The following is a 9,157-nucleotide window of genomic DNA, read 5'->3' as shown; positions in this document are numbered from 1 at the left end:
TAAGTATTTGAAACGTTAGGTTCAGTGAATCAATTGTCACCCAACACGCAGCAACAAAGACATTGTCATTTCCTATTTTTGTTGCAACAATTTTATTCCACAACATCAGTTTATCACCACTTGAACAGAATATGACCATGATCGATCACCACGTGCGCAGCGATTTTCTGGGCTTCGCATTGTAATTTCAGAAATATTTCTCCGTGTTGGTAAACATTGACACATTACCGAACAGCATCCATAAAACAAATTTGGTTTTTTGTTTAAAATAACTGATTAATCGCGAGTTGAAAAGGTTGCAACAATATTGCGCTCTGTGATTGTCATGACAATTTTGCTTTTGATTGTATCCTTATCCGCAACAGTTGGGACAAACGGTTATGAGTGAGCTTGCTTTGTTGTTTGTTTTTTGTCTGTTTAAATGACAATTTAATTCACTGGTTAGTTTAATTACATTAAGTGACATGTTCGTTATTTGGTTTTGGTAGAGATTTGATGTGAAATTGGCATTATCAATTAATAAGTATTTCAAGCATTTATTTTGTTTGTACGTTTTCGGCACAGAAAAGTGTTTACTTGCTTTTTAGATCCACCTACCAAAAGTAGGCGTATGTGCATGTGAAGCAACTCTGTGCGGGGAATCTTCTCAAGCTGGACCATATATATATTGCTTTCAATGTATAGATTTCATGGTACTTATCAGTAAAATATTAAATACTATTGTTGATCTTGGACACGGAAAGAGAGATAATTGCAAAGTCGGTTTTATGCACATATAATAATCCAAATAACAGAGCATTCGCAATATGAACTCCGCATCCAAATAATAATTTTTGAAGTGATATCAATAACGACATCAACCTCGACGTTGAAACTCGGTCAAATATAATTAATTTGGCAATTTCTGATGGTATTTGCCATCGGATATTGAGTAAAATGATTTATGACCGCTTCGTAGAACAAATGGAACCACTGTGCGATGGACACAATACATTTGTTGTTTAGGTGTTTCTTATTTAATCTTTTGAATTCCGACAATCAAAAGAAAACTGACGTTTAGTTATACATTGGATAGTTACATTTGGCGTAGTACTGATCGATTACTTATAAGTGAATTGAATATAAGCGAAAAAAAATACCGGGTTATTTCACAAACGTATGGGAAAAACAAAAAATACGAAACAATCTGCGTACATGCGATTCTACCTCATTACCCTGAATGCCAAAATTCTAAAGTGACGGAGCATCTGAAGGATCTTTTCCCAAAATTAAGTCACATGAAAGTTGAGATGGGCCTAAAATTCGAAATATATTCAAAAGCGCTGGTTTCGATAACATATTACCAAATGATGAAAAATCTGCTTACCAAAATTTCACACTAGTTTGTACTGTTTTGTTTTGGGGAACCATAGAGCTAACAACTATAAAGAACTTATAAGTAACATGATGGCTAGCTATGAAAAACTAGACATTAATGTTACATTGAAAATGCATTCTTCAATTTGTCATCTTGCAAGATTTTCTTCAAATCTTGGAAGTTTTTCAGACGATCAGGGTGAGCGAGCACATTTAGATTTCAAGAACATCGAACAACGGGAAAAATAACGTCAATGCAATGGGAACATATTGTTGGGATTAGTTCGACAAACATATCCAGGAAAACATAAAAGACAATCACCAATCAAAACAAAATATTTCTTAGTTCAATACATGTTGAAAAAAGGTTAATAAAAAGTATCATGAAACATATATTTCATTTTATTTTTCTTAATCCGAAATTCTAATTTACATTGTAGCAAAAGTATAAAAACGTAATGTACAAAAAATAATGCTCAAGGAATTGTAGATCTTCGTAAACGACAATCTTTGGAATACCGGTAAGAATACTAAAAGTTTCAGTTGGATTCCTGGGGATTCTGAGTGGATTTTTACTGAATTCCCTCTACTACCACCAGGAGCCACTACAAATCCCATAAAAATCAAAACATTTCCACCTGAATTACAAGGTACTCACCAAATTGACATGATGCTCACAAGCACCTCAAATGTTTTCACAAAAAAAGTCTTGGGAATATCTGGATATTAATGAAAATCCCTTGAAATACAAGAACACCACAAAAAATGTCTTACGTCTTACTGGGATCATAAGATAATAACTATAACTACTCCGTAGTATCGCCACAATCTTGGTAATCCTACTGAAATTTTAAGAATTATTTCCTAGACTATGTGTTTTTATGAGGCCTCACGGAAAATAAGGATTTTGACCTGAAATCCAAAAAATCTTAAAATTCAGAGATTGGTGAAGACCGAAAAGTTTTCCGGGAATACAAACATCAGTTGACAGTTCTCTGCTACACATATGTAGTAAGAGCTCAAAAAAAGTACGTAGTTGATTTTTATGCATACCAACCATGTAGTAAACTCTGTGGAAATTGTTGAGCAGAAGCTCCATGTAGCGAAATTTTGGTTTTTTCATACCACCCACTGTCCCTAAGAGGTTATCAAGATATGATAGAGTTAGCGGTTTCTTTTAAAATCGGTCACGAGAACCTTCTATCGAAGGTAATAAAACTTAGAATGCTAGTTGGGCAGTGCTAAAATTAAAAGTAGGCATTGAGTAAATAGAGTACCAAGTATGCATTTTTTGCCAGCTTAACAATGCTTATTTGAAATTGAAATTTTGCTCAACTCATATCGCATATTGGGTGAATAGACAGAAAAAAATCTTATAGAAAGCTTCATTACTATTACATTATGAGGCCTGTATATAATCCTTAAGTGACTTATATGCTATTATATTTATTAATGTAACAATACAATTTGGTATTTTTTTTTCGAAATTTCTAGAACAATCTTACAGATTTTATTAGGTTGGTCGAAGATTTTTATGATTTGATGGCGTTCCACGGTATTAACTCTAAATCATCAAAATGTCGAATGGGACACATATGCAGAATGATTCATGAAACAAAATCATATATAAATAACTTAGCCTTGACACAAACCATCAGCGGCTCAATGGTCTAGGGGTATGATTCTCGCTTTGGGTGCGAGAGGTCCCGGGTTCAAATCCCGGTTGAGCCCAGATATTTTTTTCATGTCGTAGAAAACATATGTAACAATTTGCCAGCGATCGTACTTCCAATTTATCGTTTTGAATATATTTTATTTGAAGACTGATTATATTTTTTATCTATATTTTCAGACCTCCTGCACAACGTTTTTCGATGCGCTTCATCACATATTATTCATTCGTCAAACAGTTAACACCTCTCATATCCTATCCAGATTTCTAGTGAAGATTTATCAAATTGGGAAAACTTTTTCTCGTTGTCAGACCCTCCCATCCTTAGCACCCACTCTTTCCCATGCTCCAAATTCCAATAGCAGAATCCACCCGAAAGTGATTACGCTCAGCTGGTGATTAGTGTCACCCCCTGCCTTTCCAACTCCCCCTCCCCATAAACACTCAAATGACGATAAAATTTAAATGAAATTTTTAATGAAGTTAGCCAAAGTTTGCACGTTTTAATCCCGTCATCCGACGATTAATTTCAACATTTTAACATCGTCTTCATCGTCATCATCACCACCATTCCTCGTCGTTTTTATCGTCGTCTCCAAGTCGACAAGGACATTTTTCTTTGACCGAGTAAATTTGTGTCCACTCTGTGGACGTGAAATAGCCTCGAGTTGAATCAGCTTGAAGCGACCTTACGTGTAACGAAAGCCTTGAATTCTGAAGAGTAGCATCATCATCATCAACAGCAACAGCAGAAAAGAAGCCATCAATCTTGGTTGTTTATGTCGGTTCGGTGCGAAGGCAGGCCTTATGCTGGGAATCAAAATGGGTTGTGTGCCATTATAGAAAAATAGCTTGAAGAGCGAAATAAATTCAACAGCAATCCTCCTGGTGAAAATTACAACCAACCCATTCCGAGTGCGAAATCGTCGTTAGCCGGCGATTCCATTGAAGCAGATGATTCCGGGTGACAAATGATGGGCTGTTATGAATCGGGGTTTCTGTGTTTTTTTTTTCAGGGTTTGTGAAATAGTGAATATACGAGATAATGGTCTGATGTAGTGTCCCAGATTATGGCTGAGAAAAATTTATATTCGGTTGGATTTAGTGACAAACAGCTTCGACGATTGGAAACGATGCCCGGCAGACACTGCACTCCGGAATGCGGAAGAAGGTAAGACTCATAGTTTTAACTGAACAATAAGTTTTCAATATGAGATGATAAGTTTGTACTTACATTACAGTACTTGCGTGTTTGGAACATATCTTAAAATATCTCCATAGTAATTTCCATATAAACCTACATTGTATTTGGGCCACCTTTAAATAAAAAAAAATAAATAAATAAAAAAAGCTGAAAATTTCACAGAACACTGTTTTTATGGTAATGGTGGTAAGGAACATATGGGAGATTGGATTCTGAAACATTTCTAAATTTTGAATTGTCCTCAAAATGTTAAAGCTCATACACAGTGTGTAGGATTTCTATAGAAAAAAAAAATGGTACGAGGGGGTGGGTAGGTGTCAAAAAATGGCAATTTTTGGCGTTATGAAATTTGTGAATGAACCCTTGAACTGCGAAAGTGCCCATTGAGCTGATAAATAGGCACTGTCTCAGAAGGAATGAGAACAAGACAGTTGCCAACAAGATATTTCGAAAGAATATCTGACATATAAATGAAGGGAAAATATATGATGAACTTTTCACTGACGAATTTTACGTGCCATTCATTACCAGTTTTCGTTAGAGACGCATTTTTGCCCGCAAAATAAACACTGGTTTCGCATAAAAAAAGAACCTTAATTGAACTCCGATCCTCAAGATCGGAAGTCGAGAAGCTAAACATCATGGCTATATCACATATGTAACTGCTAAGCATCAAATGCGAATGTTGTTTGAACCAAGACTGCATTGATGACATTTGCTAGCTATTTGCTTCAATCATCATCCATCATTGAAAAGCAAAGCTACTATAGGCCTATTCACATGACGTCTCAAATCAGCTGATCGGGAAGCACTTTGACAGTTCTTCTATGAAAATGACAGGCCCGTGTTAGCACCGGCTCTCCACCGATGTAAACAAATGCATAGTGGTTATCACGCCCAATGGTATGCGTGCCCTAGTGTAGATGTAGTTGTGAACCTTATGCAGCCCACAGACGCTCAGACGGTTTGACCAACATTGACTCCGCCCCCAAGTTAGTCAAACCGGTTTATGTTGCTGCAACCGTTTGACCGACTGTCAAGTTCGGTTGCAGCAACACGATATTTCTTCGCAAGTTTTTAAACTTGCCGAGAGTCTAGTGAGTATGTGATTGTTTTTTTTTTCGAATGCTGTGGCTGTGAGGAAGAATCTTTTACCGATTTTTCGGCAATAATCGCAGTAAGGAAGAGAAGAATTTTCAATATTTAAGTACCGGACGAACTAAATATTTAATGAGGAATTCCAGTTATAATTCGTACGAAATATTCCGGCAAAACTCTGAAATCATGAAGGGTCTCTTTCGGGAAATATTCTGAGCAGCCATTGATATGGGAATGGCTACCCGAGCAAAGTTGAATAGCCAAATGATAACAAATCTTGTTACCTGGTTATCATCGTTTGATAACTGATTTTGTTATCACCTAGGGTGAATTAACAGCCAACATAAGAAAAATGAGAACTCCAATTTATTTGTCGAATAACAAAGATATAGTAAATTATGTTATCACTGAGTTTAAGTTGATAACTAAACCTGCATTATCATATTTTTGAATTTCATGGTCATATATCAAGGAAAAATTTTGATAGATGAGCGTTTTAGATAAAACTTACGCTTCAAATAATTTTATAAAATTTTGTATCACGAAAAGTCAACTTTGTTTAATAACACATGCTATATAAAAATGTTATGAGAAAGATATGTGATAACATTACGGCGTGTGTGGTAGAACAATATTATCACAAAAAAATAGGCATCGCTAAATCTTTCATCATTCGAAAATATAGGTTTTTAGCTTTCATTTGACGGGTTTCCAAAAAAAATCCACCGAGCGATCCCGAACATTTTTATTAATTTTAATTTTTTGTTCCTTGTAGTACATTATTTTCAAATATAATCATGGTAAAAGACAGTTTTTTTTTCTCTCAAGCTCAATGGTAGCCCAAATTTCAAATGAAAGTTGATATAACAAAGATATATATGATTACATATTGTAATGGACATAACTGTCCTATGTGATCTTGTGCTCAAAATATTAATAACTAAGTACTCAACGAACTCTGAGCTGGGAAGCAGGCTATGTCCCAGCAGAGGTGTAATGCTAGACAGAAGAAGAATTAATTTTTATGTATTCTAACCATGAAAGGAAACAGTGCTCGGTTAAATATACTTTCACAATACGAATAAGTGAACAGTCGAACTTCCAACATATCTAATCGAATAAGTGGCTTATAGCTCAATCAATCCTCAAAATCATATAAGACAGTTTTGTTTTTTACAAAATGAAACTCAATATATATGTACGTATATGTATTTTATGAACTTTTATATGGAAATGAAACTTTCATCGAGCTTAAGACCAACGAAACTGTCTTTTACAATGATTACATTTAATAATAATGTACTCTAAAGAACAAAAATTTTAAATAAAAAAATGTTCGGGATCCCTCGGTGGATTTTTTTGGGAAACACATCAAATGGAAGCTAAAAACCTATATTTTCGAATGGTGAAAGATTTAGCGATGCCTATTTTTTTGTGATAATCCTTTCCCATATACACGCCGTGACATATTTTGTTATCAACCTGTTATCAAACATGTCTGTCAAACAGGTACAATGATAACCAATTTTGTTATCACTCGGTTATCATTGATAACAGAATATCAATATGATAACAGCGATAATTAAAGTTGTTATAAATTTGATATCATCGAGTTATCCGTCTTTGCTCGGGTATGGTATTTTTTCCAAACATTCTATCCAGAATCTTTTAGTGGTTTCCTCTAGTTATTTTGCTTTGAAGTTTTTCCAGGAATCCAGGAGTTATACTAATCAGGTATCAGAAGGCCGGCTCCAAAGGCACGTTCCCCACCAGTTGGGAGATTTGTGCCATCGCCATATTTGAGCCTATTTCATCATCTACCCGATGGGAGAGGAAAGGGAAGGGAAAGATGGGAGGAAATAGGAGTGGGGTCCCTTGAAGAGGGAAGATCGCATAAGCGAAATGAGAGCATGTAGCTCCATTCCACAATGGGTTCGAACAGCGCCCTAAAAAGGGCACTGCAAAACGCATGAGCGTAAAGAGAGCCTATAGCTCATTACCACAGCGGGTTAAGAATAACAGGATGTCCTGAAGATTCAGGCTTCTGTATTCAGTTTCACTTAATAAGTGTTTACCAAATAATTGGAATCGCATTTGCGCAAAAACTGGACAGTTACATATCAGGTGATACGAAGTTCCATAATCGGAGTCACAACTATTACACACAAATGAGTCAGCACGCTGAATATTTGCCATGTGATAGTTGAGTCGGCAGTGGCCTGTCAACGCTCTGACCAAGAGACTGCAATTCTGCTTTGACAGATTTGTTAAATACTTCGCCACCTTTGGAGAGGGCTCAGTAATATACAATTTTGTTTGACGACACGACTCCAAACTATTCCAATATTGCTTGTGCTGAGTTGCCGCCCAAGAGTTTATCTGAAGCTTCACCCAGCACTTCGAAATTGGAATAGCCGGCTCAGGGCCAATGAAGTCATGCGATGCTCCATCGCGAGCAAGCTCATCAGCCAATTCATTTCCAGCGATGGAAGAATGGCCAGGTACCCATACAAGGTTTACAGAGTTGACTGAATTCAGTTCCTCAATTTGAGTTCGACATGCGATAACAAGCTTCGACCTTGAGTTGGCCGAAGCGAGAGCTTTTATAGCAGCCTGACTATCTGAACAGAAGTATATGACTTTACCCATTACGCGCTGTTGAAGTGCTGATTGCACTCCACACATAAGAGCAAATATTTCCGCCTGAAAAACGGTGCAGTTTCTACCAAGTGAGTAAAACTGATTCAGCCTTAGCTCACGAGAATATACTCCTGCACCAGCTCTACCTTCAAGAAGGGAGCCATCAGTGTAACATACTATATTGTTTGATATACTTCTTTCCAAATAGCCAGACGTCCACTCTTCCCGTGAAGGGAATTGTGTGGTAAATGTCCTGTAAGGAAAGTTACAAGCAATTGTGAGATCACTTGGAGCAAGGACAATTTTGTCCCAATTCACCAAAAGTGGAAACAACGAAGTGTGTGTAGATCTACGATTCACTGGATTTTTCTCCAGTAGATCCAGTACCCATAAACGGTAAGAGCAAGAAAGTGCTTCTTGTTTAAGATATATGTGTAATGGCGCAACGTCGAAAAGGGCCTCGAGCGCCGCTGTGGGAGTTGTAGAGAACGCACCAGACATCGCCATCAAGCACATCCTTTGGAGATGGCCCAATTTTGATTGGATTGTTCTCACTTCGCCCTTTTGCCACCACACAAGACATCCATATGCCAATATTGGTCGAACAACTGTTGTGTAAATCCATTTGATATATTTGGGTTTGAGGCCCCAAGTTTTACCAAAGGTTCGCCGGCATTGACCGAAGGCCATGCAAGCTTTTTTGACTCTGAAATCAATGTGAGGTGTCCATGAAAGTTTGGAATCTAGAATGACTCCGACATACTTTACTTGATCAGTCACATTAATCTCAGTGCCAAAAAGACGTAAAGGTCGAATTCCATCGCGGTTTCGTCTTTCCGTAAAAAGAACAATAGATGTTTTATTCGGGTTAACCGAAAGGCCATATTGGCGACACCAACTCTCGACTACCTGAAGAGCACTTTGCATCAGGCCGAATAGGGTGCTTATGCACATACCAACTATCAGAGCTAGATAGTCGTCGGCAATTCCATAAGTTGGAAAACCGCAATTATTGAGTTGCCTCAATAGCGTATCTGCTACGAGATTCCACAAAAGTGGTGACAAGACTCCCCCTTGGGGGCATCCGCAAACACTCAATTTTCGAATCGCTGCTTGACGCAATGTCGAGAAGAGATGTCGGTTTTTGAGCATTTGATGAATCCAATTGGTAATCATTGTAGGTAGCC

The 9,157-nt window shown here is 37.1% G+C and overlaps 1 non-coding gene across 1 annotated transcript; it reads left to right on the top strand.

The window, feature by feature from the left end:
• Nucleotides 1-3,015: 3,015 nt before the first annotated feature.
• On the top strand, nucleotides 3,016-3,087 carry Trnap-ugg. Its single transcript has one exon. It is a non-coding gene; the product is annotated as a tRNA-Pro (tRNA).
• The last annotated feature ends 6,070 nt before the right edge of the window (nucleotides 3,088-9,157 follow it).

This window comes from Aedes aegypti, unplaced genomic scaffold (assembly GCF_002204515.2).
Source record: "Aedes aegypti strain LVP_AGWG unplaced genomic scaffold, AaegL5.0 Primary Assembly AGWG_AaegL5_hic_scaff_704_PBJ_arrow, whole genome shotgun sequence".
NCBI classification, from domain to species: domain Eukaryota; kingdom Metazoa; phylum Arthropoda; class Insecta; order Diptera; family Culicidae; genus Aedes; species Aedes aegypti.
The sequence above is the reverse complement of the archived record's forward strand: the minus strand, read 5'-3'. Positions and strand labels throughout refer to the sequence as shown.